Raw genomic sequence first — 16,908 nt, forward strand, 5'->3', positions numbered from 1 at the left:
AGACCCCACGTGCCCTAGCTTGGAAAAGTGAGTGAAAACACTGGCCCCTCCAACGGGAGAAGAGACGGACATTATCAGAGGCCCTGACGTGGGTCTCCTGCAGGAAAGCCACGTCAGTGTTACGGTGTTTAACATGTGACAAAACCCTCCGTCTCTTGACTGGATGATTTAGACCTTTAACATTCCAGCTTAGAAAGTTCAATTGCAGACTCATCTGATTTGTAGAGCAAAGAAACTATGCACACTGGCCTTAGATGATAAGAACAGAATAACTTTACAGTGGGTGGAAATTAGTTCAGAACAGGTTAAAAAAAAGAACAGTGTATGAGGTTCAAAGCAGTGACCCTTACCCTCCCCAAACCCTCCCCACAACAGAAAATGGCTGCCAAAAAAAAGAACAAGAACAAGCAGCGAGCTCTTCAAACTTAACATATTTAGAGTGTTACTCCTCCTGTCTATGATACCAATAACCTAGGTATTGAAGCAGTCGAACCACTGCTCCGGTGGCCATAGCATAGTAAGCTGAAACCCCGTATAATACTGTTAAGTTTCGAAACTGTATCAGCCACCAAGTCCAAATGTAATTGCTGGAGTGTTTCAAAGCAGAGTCCAAGTATGTAAACAAACAACCAAACACAAAAAGATGATGTAGTTCAATAAGTACTACCGTTATAACTGAATTATTGAATAAGAACAGACAGAAGGCTACGAGTAGATAACAAAACTCCCCGTCTCCGTGCAACAGGTATTACGTCATTAGCCAACGGGTAGAAGTCAATGAGGTTGTCTCCTTATTTAACAAAGAAAACAAAATAAGATTATCGAGTTAAATTAAAGTAATAATCAGCATTTCAGTGCTATAGCACTCAGACTACATCGCTACACTCGGAGAGGAAAAGCAACGTCTTACGTGGATCCCGACTGCGCCTCCATATCTATATGGAATGTTTGGTACCTGCATTTGGTGCCATTGTTTTATCAGTAATAATTCTTCACGGGGCTTCCGGAGCCTTTGGGAGCCTCTCAATGTACTGTTGAGCCTGGTCCACGGAGCTGAAAAACTTTCTGGCGCCTCTGGCCTGCGTTATGCGAAGCCGTGCTGGGAAGAGGAGAGCCGGCCTCAGGCCTCGCCCGTAGAGCTCCGACATAATGTCCTTGTACTGCGCCCGCTGATTGAGGACCTCGGGGCTGTAGTCTTCCACAATTCGGATAGGCACGCCTCGGTAGTCGAATTTCCCTCTCCTCCTAGCTTCTCGGATGATGAGGTCCTTGATCTGGTATCGGTGCAGGCGGATGATCACCGGGCGAGGTGGGCGTCCCACGGGCGGCTTCGCTGCGAGGGAGCGGTGCGCTCTATCGAGCTCCGGTGGAGACTGAAGTATTTCTTTGCCCAATAACTCACAGAGAAGGTTGGAAAAGAAGTGAGTGGGGCGCCCACTTTCAGTGTCTTCAGGCAGTCCAAGGACGCGGATGTTCTGACGCCTGCTACGGCTCTCCAGGTCAGTGACTTTGTTCTTTAGCTGGTTGTTGTCTTCGCGAAGAGCGGCACACGTGTTTTCAAGGTCAGCGACACGTTGGCTCAGGTCTTCAGTTGCAAGCTCCAAGGATGAAACTCTCTCGGCCTGTTCCTCTTGGGCTTGTCGTACCTGGTCCAGTTTTGAATCGAGGGCGTTAAATGAGGTCTTAAATTCAGATGCCAACTCTCGGTGCTGCTGGAGCAGCGTGGTGATAGCCTCCAGTGTTAAGCTAGCGTCCTCCTTTTTGTTCGCTTTTGCACTCTTAGCAGCCATTGGAAAGGGTCAAAAGTGTTCAAAACACTAGAAAAGTAGTTACGAGTGTAAGCGACTTAAAGGTGGCAGTTGAAGGGGTGAAACTGGTCAAAGCGGAGTTAAGTTCACCACAGCAGCTCGTTCCTGCGTCTATTCGGGTCGCATGCTGACCGGAAGTCCTAAATATCCCACTTTAAGCTTTACTTAAAGCTTACCTGTCAGCCACGTTGAAATGGTCACGCCTGAGGCCCGCTCTTTACTCAAACAGCACGGTAAAGAAGTGGTCCTTGACCACTTGGTTTTTAATGGGTTCCCGAAGTCCCGCGGGCGCCACTCGGGCTAACTGGACGCCGCCAGGCCTGACCACGCATCTGTGATCAGGAGTCGATGCCACACGCTGAGCAACCGCGCTCCTAGGGATTACCGTCCCCGTCCTAAATAATTTAAATAAATTTAAAAGCACCACTGTCGATTCCACAGTTAAATTATCTGGTGCCCGAGTCCAACCCTGCTAATCAATGTGGGAATAAAATCCCCTATCCAAATGTCCTAATCTAATCTCGTTTCTTGGCTGACGTAACACATTCACACACATAACACACCAACTTCAAACAGACGTCACATCAACTTTGAAATTCACCCCAGCATTAATCACAATAAGCTTTTATCAAATATTCCCCAGACTCTACTTTTATTTATCACAAATTATTACAATAGGGTTTTACCATGGGTGTTTGTGTAACTATTGTCACTGAATAAAAGCCTGCTTGGGGACGCTGGATTTTTGGAGTTGTCTGGGATCATGTGAGGAGCTTGTAGCTCCAAGATCCTGATCCGACACTTCCCTTGCAAGTTTAAAACCGATCGAGCTCTGATCGTCTTGATTCGTTCATGGTGATAAATCTCTGAACTAGTGGAGCCTGCGAGTGCAGACCTAACAGTAGCGATAGTGTCTGTCTCCTGAATCCAAACTGGAAGCTGATTCCACAGAAGAGGGGCCTGAAAACTGGATTCTACCTGGTGCGCTGTGCTGATCATGCGTGTTCATATACGTGGCAACAGCAGACGTGCGTAGATCAACAATGGGTAATATGGAGTGCAGGAGAGAGTACGACCATGCAGCGTTAAAAGCGTGGAAGTACTTATATTACTTCAAGTGTTATTCTGTAAAAAGTGGCAAAAACATTAGCGTCCGTTGTACACTCTGCGAAAAATTACACTTCAAATCTGAACAAGCACCTAGCACGCTACCATGGGAACGGAAATTCACAGAGAAACCACCAGATCCCCCACTGATATGACCACCGGCCCCACTCCTGCTAAACAGGTGAAAATAGATTTTTTCACATAGTTTTTTTTTTTAAAAAACTGTTGTATAGAATTACATTTTTGCTTGATGCGATTTCCCTAAAATTAAGAGATTAAAAATAATAAAACAATTTTTAAAAAGAGACTTTTCCATTTGACTGAATTTTTATATGATGGATTATGCATAAAAATAGAACTGGGCTGAAAGGTCTATTGCTTTATTAAGTATTCAGGTGTGTACCAAAAAGTAACTAAGTAATAAGTAAATAATTACTTTTGAAATTAAGTAATCAGTAATGTAACGGTATAACATTTTTTGAGAAGTAATCAGTAATAAGTAACTAATTACTTTTTTCCAAGTAACTTGAACAACACTGATCCACACACAAACACTAGAGAACAATCAGCCACCGCTTCTATTCTTACAAACGTCACAATTTGCAATAATAACAGTTTGAATGTTTTTATTCACATGAAAGTGTTTCTACATATGAATCATTAACAACTGTCAGATTTAATGTGATTTCTAAACAGAGAAAATCTCAGCTTTGTGTTTTGTGTTCGCATTAGACCTGATATAACAAAGAAAAGAAAGAAAGAAAGAAAGAAAGAAAAGATTTTTTTCTCATCAAAGTTTATAAATCAAGTGTACAGTTAGCTTTGATTTAGAAGCAGCGCAGTATGAAAGAGATGTTTCACAGAACATTTACCAGAGACAGACGCTGACTAATATGCTACAGTTCATCTTTATTCTTTTCTAGTTGTGTTAGTGTTGCCATAACTCTGCGTAGGTTCTCTTCATTGTGATTGATTTCTGCAGCTGTTGTCTCAAAGTACTTATTCATGTATTCCTTGCCGGCTCCCACGAAAGTCTGTAGGTCATCCATTAAATCCAGCACTGGTGTAAGCAGTGATGTAAAACGTTTCACTGACTTCAAAAGTTCGTACAAAGGATCCATGAGACGTTTAACATCATCAAGGACAGCAGGAACATAGGCTTTGTCTAAATTATTTTCAGCCTGGAGGACAAAAATAAACCAAATTAATGTAACAAAATATACAAAAGTATGTAGTGTAAAGAGTGCAAACAGACTTTTGTATGATGGGAAATTGTTTTTTTGTTTTAGTTGTCATAGCAAAGCATGTTTTTCTGTTTGGAGTCTGTCAACATCCATGTCATTGACAGACTCACCTTCCTTCTTGCTGTTTCCTTTTGTAATTTTTCAACGTTTCCTTTCAGCTCCTCCTGCAAAACCAGAAAGAACGTCAACAAACATGCGTGCGAAACATGTAACTGGGACAAAATGAGCATTTTAAAAGTAAGGAGAAAAGCTTAACCAGTGATCGGACGGTCATGATTTAATGGTAAAGGTGGTTAATTAAAAGTTACATTCTTTATTAAAACAACAACAACAAAAAGAAAGTTAACAGTCAGTTTACCAGTTCGCCCTTGTTTATCAGTGAACTTGAAAGATGGAGCAGACACAGCAAAATCCTAACTAAGCCTTCGGTAGTTGTGACACCACTCATGGTCAACTGTGCCGCTGCCATCAAAGTTTCTGAAACACATGAGAAAGTATCAATAAGGATTTAAGGAAATAAAGATTTGTAAAGAAATGTACAAAGAGAACTTTCTAAGTTTAAGAGATGTTGCATGAAAATCTGCCTGCAATATGTTTTGAGTCAAAGCACCTCTTTCATTTGAATTCCAAAAAGTCACGTTCTGCTTACATGAAAATATCAGCTTCTTTTACATGAACTACTGTGACCTTGAAAGACCTTCCACAGTGAACAAAACGAAACAGAGACTATATTCAGAATATGCATGTGCGTGCATGGATTTATACTAGCTGTCTGTGTATCCTAAATGCACAGACACTGTGGGTACATCAGGGAGTGCATCTGAGATCAGATATAAGATAAGATAAGATAAGAATAACTCGTTATTGTCATTGCACATTCATATTTGGTACAATAGTACAATGGAATTGGAAACTGTCCCACATCGGCACTAAACACAACTAAACACAACACAACATGTAGTGGATTTTTAAAAAGTGAAAATAAAAAAAGGATGAATTAATAAATGACACAATGAATGTTTATTGCACATAAAACTAAAACCTCTGGAAAAGGCTGCTGCTGCTGCCATCGCTTGTAAAAGTGGACCAAGTGCTCAGCTTGAGAAAAAGTTGAGAAAACAGAGAAATTTGGAACAATAGATTTTTAAAAATGCTGCAAATGCTTTATATACAAAGTGACTCAACCCACAGGGAACACAGTCAGATGTGAGTCGCCCTTTCACTTTTGTTTTCAACAAAGTGTTTCTGTCCAGGGTGTACCCCGCCTCTCACCCTATGATAGCTGGGATAGGCTCCAGCGCCCCCGCGACTCTGAACAGGATAAGCTGAAGCGAATGGATGGATGGATGGTGTCATGGCTACTGAACGGACCCACGCGCAGACAGTTCTTTCAACGAAACAAAAAGGGGATTTATTTACAATAGGGATCACCTTAGTGCAAAATATATGTACAGTGAGTTGGGAGGGGGTCCAGGGCTCCAGGGAGAGAAGGGGGGGGGGGGGGGGGGGGGGGAATCCACACGCTTCCTCTTCCACTCAGTCACCGCCACCGTTCCTCCGCACACACGCACTCCTCTTCAGCCGCACTCGCTCCAACACTCCACACACTGCCCCACTTGGACAGGTCCGGTGATTCGGTCCAGAATCTACAGACAGAAGGTCAAGGTTAGTTCCACAACATAAAACACGTGTAAGCGATTCTTCTTTGAATATGCCGCGAGCACGAACTCAGGTGGTTCGACGTTCCAGCGGTGAGCTGCTCTGTGCCACTGCCTTAAATAGCAGCTGGGGAAATCAGCCGGATCAGCCGCAGGTGGACACCATCCACAGGGGTGCGTGGGCCAAGAGTGAGAGCCCGTAATGAGCTCCACCCAGGCAGAGAGGTAGAGGAGAGACAAAAAAAAAACCAAAACTAACAACAACAAAACCTGTAGCGAGCGTGGGCCAACCAGAGAGACACGGGGACCGTGACAGATGGTTTCTGTTTGTCTAGTCTGCTTTATAGGAATAGAAGCCCATCAGCTATTGTTATGACATACCATGACAAAACACGCTTTTCTTTCAGTTTGACACTTCATAAAACGTGTCATAAGTGGATTGTGAATTGTGTTATATATTTTTATTAGTGTTTAAGAAGTGTCCTGATTTCGTATTTGAGGTAAGAGACAAACGACTGGAGGTCCATTGTGCGTCAAAACAATGATTTTATTAAAGCACACACGTGTGTGGGAAAGATGAGCTCTGCAAAACATCAGCCTCGATCTCCCCAGAACAGTAAACGAGCAGTCATATATATAACATAGTCGATGACAAGCATCATGCGTCAAAGCAGATAAGAAACATGCATCAGTTCCAGTAATTCCGACCTTGGACATATTCTAAAAAAGAACAGTTCCTTCCTCTGTTCCTCCGCCACCGCCAGATGCTTCCTGTTATTTCACTTACTGCACTTCACTTATTTGTGGAACTAAACTGTCACGTATGCAGGTAAAACAACTTTGCAGTTTCGAGCAAAACAAGTCTATATACTGTGTATGTGTGTTCAGGCAGACTATGTGTCTTGACCTCAGTGCATGACCTCACTCGACAAACAAAGACATCTTAGAAGTATACTTCCTGACTCCGTTCGAGTCATCTGTTACTAGGCAAACTCCAATGCAGCAGGCTGCTGAACACACACAGGCCTCTATTCTGTTTACAGGTTATATGTAGTGTATTGTATTGTAAGCATGTATGCAATTCTTTCATGGCTCCAGGTCACCTTAACTTCCTATTGATCGGCCAGACGTCGCGCTGACCGAAGCTTCAGACCATTAATTAACTTGACCGAGCTTCAACTCTTTAATTAGCACAAAATGCAATATGGATAACATGGTTACAGTTGCACCTGCAATGAAAGATTATTATGTAATTATGCTCACACCTGAAATACAAACTTTAATGTAACATCAACAGTTTCAATAAATGCTCTAATGAAATGATAATGATAAATGATACGTAATGCAACAGTAATGATAATGTTATGAATAGTAACAGTAAAATAATATTCTAATCTCTACACTCCTCCTCTTTGGCAGAAGAGGTTTGTTTTCTTTTGGTACAGTATGACTCTCAACTTGCTATACTAGTTACATACTTGTAATTCTTTCAGTTTAAGGGAAGAAAGAAAATAATATATACTAGGCTTTTATAAAGCATGTCTGCTATATTCAAATGATAGAAGATTCTTTTAAAAAGTACACACAGAGCAGTTAGTATGATATGATTTATTTTAACTTTATTTATTTAGGGCCAGCCCTCATTGTTGTTGTTGAGAATTCAAGTTAAATAGAATATGTCCTTATAGTATGTCCAATAAATCTCTACTGAATTAATCCTAGAATAAAATCTAGAATCAAGCACACAAACAGATGATTCTCTGAGCGTTCAAGACAATCTTTCACACATTCTTCTTCATCTAGTTGCTCTGATGTGAGACTTTGTGAAAAAAGACTTGCTGGACTGTTTGTGTGGCTCGTTGGTCTAGGGGTATGATTCTCACTTTGGGTGTGAGAGGTCCCGGGTTCAAATCCTGGACGAGCCCACGTGTTGTCTATAGAGCCTCTCAGCTGCCACATGCTGTTTAGGCTCCATTTGAAAGAATCTCTGCAGCTGCACACATGTTCCCATAGTCCCTCATACAGGGACAGCTAACAGATCTGATATGAAGGATGTTGTTGGCCTTGTTCTTATTGTTTACCATTTAAATTCTCCAAAAAGTTTTTCTAAGGTAATTATTTGTTATTCAAGATAACACAGAGTTTTATTTTAGATTAAATAAGAGAATTCAATTCAAACTTGTACACAGAACTACTACAATACACAGTTATGTATCATATATTATAAATGTGTAACTCTCTCACACGACTTTAACAATATGCATGTGGAAGAACGCACATCAGTTTTACTGATACACAAAAGGGCCAAAAATAAACATCAGTAAACATTAGTACTTCAGTACCACGAAGGAATCTCTTTCAGTGCATTATGCACACATGTAACTTATGTACCAAGTGAAATAAAATATTACAGATGAAAATTATGTGATGATTTTAACTGCAAAATTCAGATTTTAGGGTCAAAATGTGACTTAATTTGTGGTGTAAGGTTTCTGGTTATGAAGCTTGACGCTGTCATGCTCATCTGTATGACTATATGCTCATGCCACTGTGTTGATTGCAGGTGGGTGCATGCTCCATGTTGCAGGGTTTTTCTTCAGGTACTCTTTTTTTGTCCGCCATGATCTAAACACATGCACCTCATTGGAAGCTCTAAATAACCCACCTAAATTGGTTCTTAATTTAAAATTAAAAGTGATCATCTGAAAATTAGACGAAAGCTTATTTGTGACAATCTAAGAAACATGTAATTGAAGCTGCTCCTCTTTGCTGTGGGCAGGTTTGAGAGCAGCCACCTGGGCTTCGCTGGAGGGCAGCAGGAGCAGCCTCAGCACCTCACTCCTCCTCCGCCTGCAAGCACACCTCTGCTGTGACCTGGAAAATGCCTAAGGAAGCTTTTCCCTTTTCACTTTGGGTGTAAGCGGTCCTGGGTTCAAATCCCTGATGAGCCTGTTTGGTTTTTGGGGCTTTGCTGTTGAACTGTTCATGCAAGTCCTGGGAAACTGTAATTTGCTATTTTCAGATGTCATAAAAACTCCCTCAAAAGCCTTCAGCTGATCCAAAATGCTGGAGCGAGAGTACTGGCAGGGCCTAGAAAGAGAGAGCATAACGTTCAAGACTGAAGATTTTTTATTTGTCACATGCATAGTCATTAAATTACAAAACAAACAGTGAAATGTCTCCTGAACTGCTCCTTTGACTGTACAAAAAAAGACATTATATACAATAAGTAAATAGATTTTAAAAGTCTGGAAATTTTAAATCAAAAATCTGAAAATGTACTTTGTGCAAATGGAGTGTTAAAGTGTCTTGTGCCATATTAGCACAGCAACGTATTGACAGAGCTGTGCAAGTAAACAAGTGAGCAGAGTAATATAAACAGAGTAATTCAACTGAGTGACCAGAGAAGTGTAAACAGTAATGCGACCAGGGTAGTGTGAACAGATTGATATAAGGTCCTGTTTCAGTCACTTATTGATGCTATGAGGGGAGTGGGGGCGTGTTCTGGTTTAGGACTCGTACGGCCTGAGGAGAGAAGCTCCTCCTCGAGTGTCTGTTTTGGCCCCGATGGTGTGGAACCTTCTGCCTGATTGCAGAAGTCGAAACATTTTGTTACTGGGATGGGACCAGTCCTTTAATATCTGAGATGCTCTGGACCAACATCTCCTGGTGTAAATGTCCTGTAGGGAAGTTATATTTGTGGATCATAATGTATTTGCATTTGTAACGCAGCAGCGTTCTGACGCACGGATCACTCTGCTTCTCAATCCTGGACACAGTTATTCCCACACCAGGAAGTGATGTTCTGTGTGAGGATGCTCTCCACAGCGCCTGAATAGAAAGTTCTGAGGACCACTGGAAAAACCTGCTAACTTCCTGAGTTGTCGGAGACGGTACAGGCGCTTGCCTAGCCTTTTTGGACTGGACGTGAATGTGAGCAGACCATTTCAGGAATGAGGAGATGTGAACACCGAGAAAGACAATGAAGCAGAAACTGCTAAGAGTGGGATTCAAACCCACACCTCCAGGGGAGAGTGAGCACTAAACACAGCACCTTAGACCACTCAGCCATCCTGAAACAGATCGAGCTGAACTGATTTTCTGATAAATCCAGAATCCAGTTTAAAATCCTTCCCTTCACATAAAAAGTCTTGAATGAACCTTTGGTCTAACTGCTCTTCACACCTGACTGGTAACAAGATGGCGCTGCTGTGTGTGGTTGCTCGTCTGTCACTCTGAAGTTTGTTTCTGTTTCTATTATTTCTGACCTGTTTCATTCACCAAACAAAGTCTCTGCTGAGGTATAATCGCCAGACATGATGATCACCTTTTATTGAAAAGGTCGGCACCACCAGGCCTCTTATCACAGCTCCTGACTCTGACCCCTCTGTCTCTGTGTTACTGTCTTGATTAAGGAATACACCTGTTTATTCGGGGATGTGCCAACTTGCACTACGGTGCTAGAGCATGATATTGATGTCCAGGGAGCTAAACCTATTAAGCAGCATCCTTATCGAGCCAGCCCCCATAAGCGCTTGCTCATGAAACAGGAGGCTGACTATCTGCTGCAACATGGCTTAGCGAAGCCCAGTCAAAGCCCCTGGAGCTCGCCTTGTATAGTGGAATCTAAGCCAGATGGCTCGCCCCGTTTTATTACAGACTTCCGGAAGGTGAACTCTGTGACTGTGGCTGACTCACATCCTCTCCCAAGAGTTGAGGATTGTGTGGACAGTATTGGACTGCTCAGTATGTCACTAAATTAGATCTTCTTAATGGTTACTGGCAGGTCCCTTTAACTGAACGTGCCTCTAACATCTCTGCCTTTGTTACACCTGATGATTTTCTACAATACGCAGTCATGGCTTTCAGCATGTGTAACGCTCCTGCCACCTTCCAGAGGCTGGTAAATAAAGTCCTCCGTGGCCTGTCCAACTGCAGTGCCTACGTAGATGATCTAGTAATTTATACTGAAACATGGCAAGATCATTTGGAAACGTTACACCAGGTATTTCACCGTTTGGCTCAAGCTACTCTAACTCTCAACTTAGCTAAGTGTGAGTTTGCCAAAGCTATAGTGATGTACTTAGGCAGGGAGGTGGGACGTGGACAGGTCCGGCCCATAGATGCCAAAGTGGCAGTGATTAAAGAGTTTCCCACACCTACCACCAGGCGTGAGTTGCGTAGGTTTCTAGGGATGGTGGGCTACTACAGAAACCTTTGTAAAAATTTCTCCTCAGTAGTCAAGCCATTGACTGACCTACTCAGCCCAAAAGTTGAGTTTATATGGTCAAGTGAGTGTCAAGATGCTTTTGAGAGTGCGAAAGTCCTCCTCTGCCACACTCCTGTGTTAGCTGCACCTGATTTGACACGACCATTCAAACTGGAGGTTGATGCCAGTGCTGTCGGGGCTGGGGCAGTGCTGTTGCAAGAAGACTTGCAGGGTTTGAACCACCCCGTTTGTTACTTTTCCCGCAAGTTCAATAAAAATCAGTTAAACTACTCCACCATTGAAAAGGAGACCCTGACTTTGTTGTTGGCTCTTCAGCACTTTCACGTATACCTGGGGTCCAGCATGTTACCTCTTGTTGTGTACACCGACCACAACCCACTTGTGTTCCTTACTCGCATGTTTAATCATAACCAGCGCCTTATGCGCTGGGCTCTGTTGTTGCAGGAATACAACTTAAGTATTCACCATAAGAAGGGGTCTGAAAATGTTTTAGCTGATGGTCTGTCCCGCTTGTAAACATGTTTTGCTGTGTTTGTTCTTTGTTTTTGTTCACACTCTTTAATGTCTGCTTCTGCCCAACATAGGTGGTACTTTAAGGGGAGGGGTGGCCCCGCCTTCCTCTATGGAAATCAAAGTGTTCCAGGACTCACGGGGGATTGGCTGGCCCGGACCTATGCCCGCCCCACCTTCATGCAGGTCAGAGCGTGCCAGGCTGCTGAGGGAGCCTTGAGTACGACAGACCAATGACACAGCTGCCTGCAATCACCTGAGAAGATAAAAGGCTGAGGATTCTTCATTCGTGGAGGGACTTGTTGATTTGAACAGACTGTGGAGACGGTCCCTCCTGCCTTTGCACTGCTGCCATGTGAGCCTTTGTTTTGAGTTGCCTCCTGTGAGATGTTTAGATGAGTAGTGTTCTACTGGTGTTATTGGTGTTACTGGAGTTGTTATGTTTGTTTAAAATCACTCTATTGCCTAGTGAGTTGTTTCACTAACGGTTTTCAGTTGTGTTAATAAACCTTATGTTTTTCTTTTTATCTAACCCCCTAGTCTCTGGGCTCGTTTATGTTACGTCCACTGTCGCCTAGCAGAGCCGGGTCGTAACACAGAGCATAAACTAACACGTCACTTGGAGATAACTGTAGATTTTTCCTTCATGGTTTCAAATGTAAGCTGGCTGATTTGGTTCATTTTTGTTTTTTTGTTTCAAACTGAGCAAACCTGGTCTTCTCCTGAGGACTGCTGCAGGTATCATGCGAGCATGTTAATTTATTAAAAAAACCAACAGCAAAAACCCCCAAAATAGAATGAAACTCATTTCAGGAGACAAATAACACTGATAGAGACATTTTTTTTGTACAGATGATTGGCAAACGGAAAGTTTCTAAAGAGTCGTGCACACACAAGTAGACTACTACAACATGCTACTTAGTTAGGAGAGTTTGGGAATGACAACCAAGCGGAACAAGATTAGACCCAAACATTGTCATCGAAACAAAAACACAAAAAGCTGAGGGGAGGGAATAGAGAGGAGGAAAGCTGAGCTGGCAGCGGGGTTGCTGGAGGAAGGCTGCGCCGCCTCGCCAGCTTAGATCTGCAGGGAGATTTTTACGTTGTGAGAAGAAGGGAATGTTTTTGAAGGGTGCAGAAGCTGCACGTTTGACTGTGGTGTGAGAGGAGCGTGTCTGTGTGTGTGTACCTTATCGTTCCTGCTCGCAGAGGATTAAAAGCGTACAGCCAGTCGTTCATGTCGTTCTCGTTGTTGGCCTGCAGGAGGATGCCTCCATGTTTTGTGCACACTGCAAATGTGTTGGGCGTCTGAAAAGAAAACATCACATTATATTCATGTTCATTCAAATGATAAATCCCAGTCCATTTGCCATTTCATCAATCAACGTGCACCAAAACAATTTGAATGAATTCTCATTAAAAGACAAACGTGTTACATCCAGCCTTTCTCTATCCTGCCTCAAACCTTAAGCATGGCCTGCTGGTCTTCGCTGTATTCCACCTGTGCTGTGGAGAGGTTGAGGACGCCTCGCTCCACGGGGTCCTGGTCGCTATTGTAGATGAAGTCGTAGGGCCGGTGAACAACCACAAAATGCTTCCCCCATGAGTTAGAGCGAGGCTCCACGAAGCTTAGAAAACCCTTCTTGGACACAACAGATCTGAAAAGAAGAGATTTTATTCATTTATTTATTTTTTAAGAGAGCGCTTGTTTTTCTGAGGAAGAAGCAGAGTTGGTTTGTTTCCAGCTGAAATCATCCAGGCTCAGGAATTTGAATCGATCCACATCATTTCTGCTTGAACTAGAGAACATGAGTGTCGACTTACATTTGGTCTGTGAGACACATGTCATAGTGACAGTATTTGGGTTAATATGGCATTACTCACCCTGGTCGCATTTCTTCACCTTATATTATTTCTCACCTTGCAGTCACTGATGCTGTTCACCAGCTGCTTGTATTCAGTATTGAAGGTGTGTGTCAGAAGGCGCAGGCACTACAACACAACAGGAACAAGACCGATCAGCTCCGAGCAGAGAAGGAAGAAGGCAGCAACAAGAACGCCCACTAAGCCCACGTTTTTCTCACCTTGGTGGCCAGCTCCTTCTCACGCTTTCAAAGGTGGTGCTGGAGATCTGCGAGGAGACGGAGGTGGACGTGGACAGAGTGCCGGAGCTCACGCTGGGGGACAGAGACTCACTCAGGGACTTGGTGATGGGAGCTGTTCCCACGGGAGCCGCCTCTCCCAGAAGGTGACGGGTCTTTTCCACCTGGACGAAAGATGGGGGCGAATGTGAGGTGGGGAGAAGAGGGGAGGTTAGTCATGTAAAGTCTGTACTCTAAGAAAAAACTTTTTAGAATAGCACTTTGGTCTTTGAGTTGAAAAGTCATTTTTCCCTCTACGATATTAAACAGATTTATTTCTTTATGAATCTTTTAAGGCCCCACCTCCTGCAGCTGCTCCATCTTCTCCAGCTCCCACTGGTGCTCTAGGATGAGGCTATCTCCTCTGGGCCTCCAGCCGGCCAGGTTCTCCTCTCCACGCACATAAGCCACTGATGTGTCCAGGACCTTCCTCCTCCTCCTCCTCTGCATCCCTGCTCAGGACATGAGCCCTCATTAGGATGAAGCTCTCCACAGAATTATGATAAAACAGCTGCCGTTCTTTAAACATGTTTCATGGCCGCTCACCTGGGCTTCCAGTGTCAGACATCTTACACAAGCTCAGCTCGTAGATCCCAGTCACTCGGTTGCTATAATGAAGCAGAAGTTTTGAACAAGGAAACTTTGTAACAGGGCAGATATCTTTGATTGTGAAACAGAGATGGCCACAGTGCAGCAGCCCAGATTTACCAGTCAGCAGTTTTGGAGTATCCAGTCCCAAAGAGGTTCTTGAGAGAACGGGGTGGGTAAATCTTGGCGTCTCGGGAGTAAAAGACCGTGCAGATGTCTTTGGTGATAATGGCAGGCTGGATGCAATGGTCCAGCTGCAGAGAGGAGATAAAGGGTGTGTGTTAGACACGATGACATCAAGAGACTTAAAAACACGTACAAACAGGTACAACACGGCGGAGCAGCGGCTGACCTCCAGCTACGCAGATAAGGTCATGTAGATCTTCTCTCCGTAGGGAGTGACGCGGTTGAGCAGGAGGGAACCTTTTAAGGGTGTTTTTATTTGTGCTCCCTGGCCTGGAAATAAACGGTTTCCGATCAGACCTGCTTCATCTTTGTGCCCTTGGTATCTGACTCGCTTGCTCCCCCATGCATTTTAAAAGAATCCTTCTCTTCAGCATGAAGTTCTGGCTCAGCTTTAGTGTCTGCGTTACATGTACACAAAGACTGAAACGTTCAATGATAAAAACACACAGTGGAATAAAATTGTAAGACGTCATCAGTTGATGCAGTTTAAGGACACTTGTTCTTCTGTGCAGTCTCACCTGGAGCTCACGCTTCTAGTTCATGCCATCATCACCAAAGATTCTTCAATTAATATTTAAAGATGTCCATGAATGCACTGCTAACTGCTCTTCACCCTGATAAAAATCAACATGCATTTAGAATAAGAAACACTTTTACAAAACCAAAAGCTTCACTGTACTTAGTGATTTATACGTCTACAAAACAGGTTCAGTTTGTAACTGAGAGAGCGGCTCAGTGGTGCTGAATTATATTTCCAATAGAAACACAATTTCATATGTTGTAGTAACAACACACTGCCACAAGATGGCAGCCTAGGCCTACTTTAACATGCTGTTCCAGTCAAAAAGAAAAAGTGACAGAGCCTTGAAAGAGTGACAGAGACACTTTTTATGAACTCATCTGTAATGTGTCACCTTTTCTGTAGGATGAAGAAGTGCTTCCCTTCTTTTAAAGTAAATACAGGCTTACAAAGATCCTCTAAACATGTTTCTGAAATAATCCTAAACACAATCATTAAATCAAAAATGCAAGAAACTATTTATTTAATCACTCTTCTTAACTTAATTCCTTAACTTAGTAAAAAAAAAAAAAAAATAGACAAGAACTTTTCTGCTGTCTCACCTCTGTCAGTTTTCATGCTGTTGCAAGAACAGGTGGAGGTGCAGGTGGAACTTTGACTTCAGTGTGGTTTGTATGTGCAGGCAGGAGTGTGACATCTCAGGACAGCAGAGGGTTGTCGAGCACGGTGACTCCTGCTGCGACGCCCCCGTCTGACTGTCCTGAGCTCTTGGTCCTCAGCAGACGGCCCACACACTCATTCATCACCATGTCTTTACCCTGCCTGTAAGAAAGCAAAGACAAGGCTAACATTAGAAACAGCCACCAACCAATCCCTTTTACTCCACCACCCAAAAACCAGTGAGAAACACTAGCTAGTATTAACTTGGAATCAAAGTGCACTAATCCCCAGGCTCCCAGCATAACATACAGTCCAACACAAACTCCACAAACTGTCTTGCTTCAGCTGACTTTCCTTCACCTTCTCTCCAGACAATCTGTTGTGCTCTTTTCAGCACAAAGCCACACTCCTGCTCACTGATCCTCACCTCTTTTTAACCTAGTCTCAGCAACTTTGTCCCATAGCTTGCACATCCTTTCCACCTCCATCTTTCTTCCCAGCCAACTGATACATACCTTTTCTCCTTCCTTAAAAGCCAGCCTAAGAAATACGAGTTCATAAACGCCACAGAGAAATAAATCAGAGGAATAAAATGCAAATGATATTGCTTACACTGAACAGCAACACCCAGGTGAGGATTATCTAATGCCAAATTTTCCAAACAATGAAAAAACTGTGCCTTTTTTCTCACCATGTCTAGAGTGTAGAGGTCAGCCAATGTCGCTCGGATCTGCTGCACAGCTTGAGGCTGGTCTGGGAAGAATCTGTCCAGGACTCCAGGTCTGGGGAGCACTTGCTGAACCTTCTTGGTACCAGCCAGGTGAGCGCTGATATCTGGACACAAAGCCATAGGAAAAAAAAAGAAAAAAAATGCATCTATTAATCACCTGGATCACCTGTTGAGAAAGAAAAAAGAAAACAAGCAGAAGAGAACAAGAGTAATAGAATAAACAACATCACAATGATATATGGGAATATGACAGTAAATACTAAATATTAAACATTATTGTGCAGCACATAAGATCAACAGAACACAGTGTGCTTTGAGGTAGGAGCCAAAAAGGGTGAAGTTTGTGTGTGTGAGCACCTGTGAGCATGGACGCGCTTGTTTTTTAAAAAGGTTCCTTCATGTAATGATCTGCTAGAGGGTGTGGGGGGGCACAGCCCCGTCCTCCAGGGCATGAAGCAGGTATGGAGAGATCAAAACTCCAGACATCCAGAGGCCCCCAGAACACAACAGACCAAGAAAGACCAAC

The 16,908-nt window shown here is 43.2% G+C and overlaps 1 long non-coding RNA gene and 1 other non-coding gene across 2 annotated transcripts; one reads left to right on the forward strand and one right to left on the reverse strand.

The window, feature by feature from the left end:
- The first annotated feature begins 7,670 nt into the window (after positions 1 to 7,670).
- trnap-ugg (transfer RNA proline (anticodon UGG)) lies at positions 7,671 to 7,742 on the forward strand. The gene has a single exon. It is a non-coding gene; the product is annotated as a tRNA-Pro (tRNA).
- Positions 7,743 to 14,129: 6,387 nt separating this feature from the next.
- Positions 14,130 to 16,485, reverse strand: LOC143418961 (uncharacterized). The gene is made up of 6 exons (XR_013098907.1): positions 16,344 to 16,485; positions 15,595 to 15,814; positions 14,991 to 15,086; positions 14,639 to 14,870; positions 14,245 to 14,540; positions 14,130 to 14,150 (listed from the first exon to the last, which is right to left on the reverse strand). It is a non-coding gene; the product is annotated as an uncharacterized LOC143418961 (long non-coding RNA).
- Between the last annotated feature and the right edge of the window lie 423 nt (positions 16,486 to 16,908).

Source organism: Maylandia zebra, linkage group LG6, assembly GCF_041146795.1.
Source record: "Maylandia zebra isolate NMK-2024a linkage group LG6, Mzebra_GT3a, whole genome shotgun sequence".
Taxonomy (NCBI): domain Eukaryota; kingdom Metazoa; phylum Chordata; class Actinopteri; order Cichliformes; family Cichlidae; genus Maylandia; species Maylandia zebra.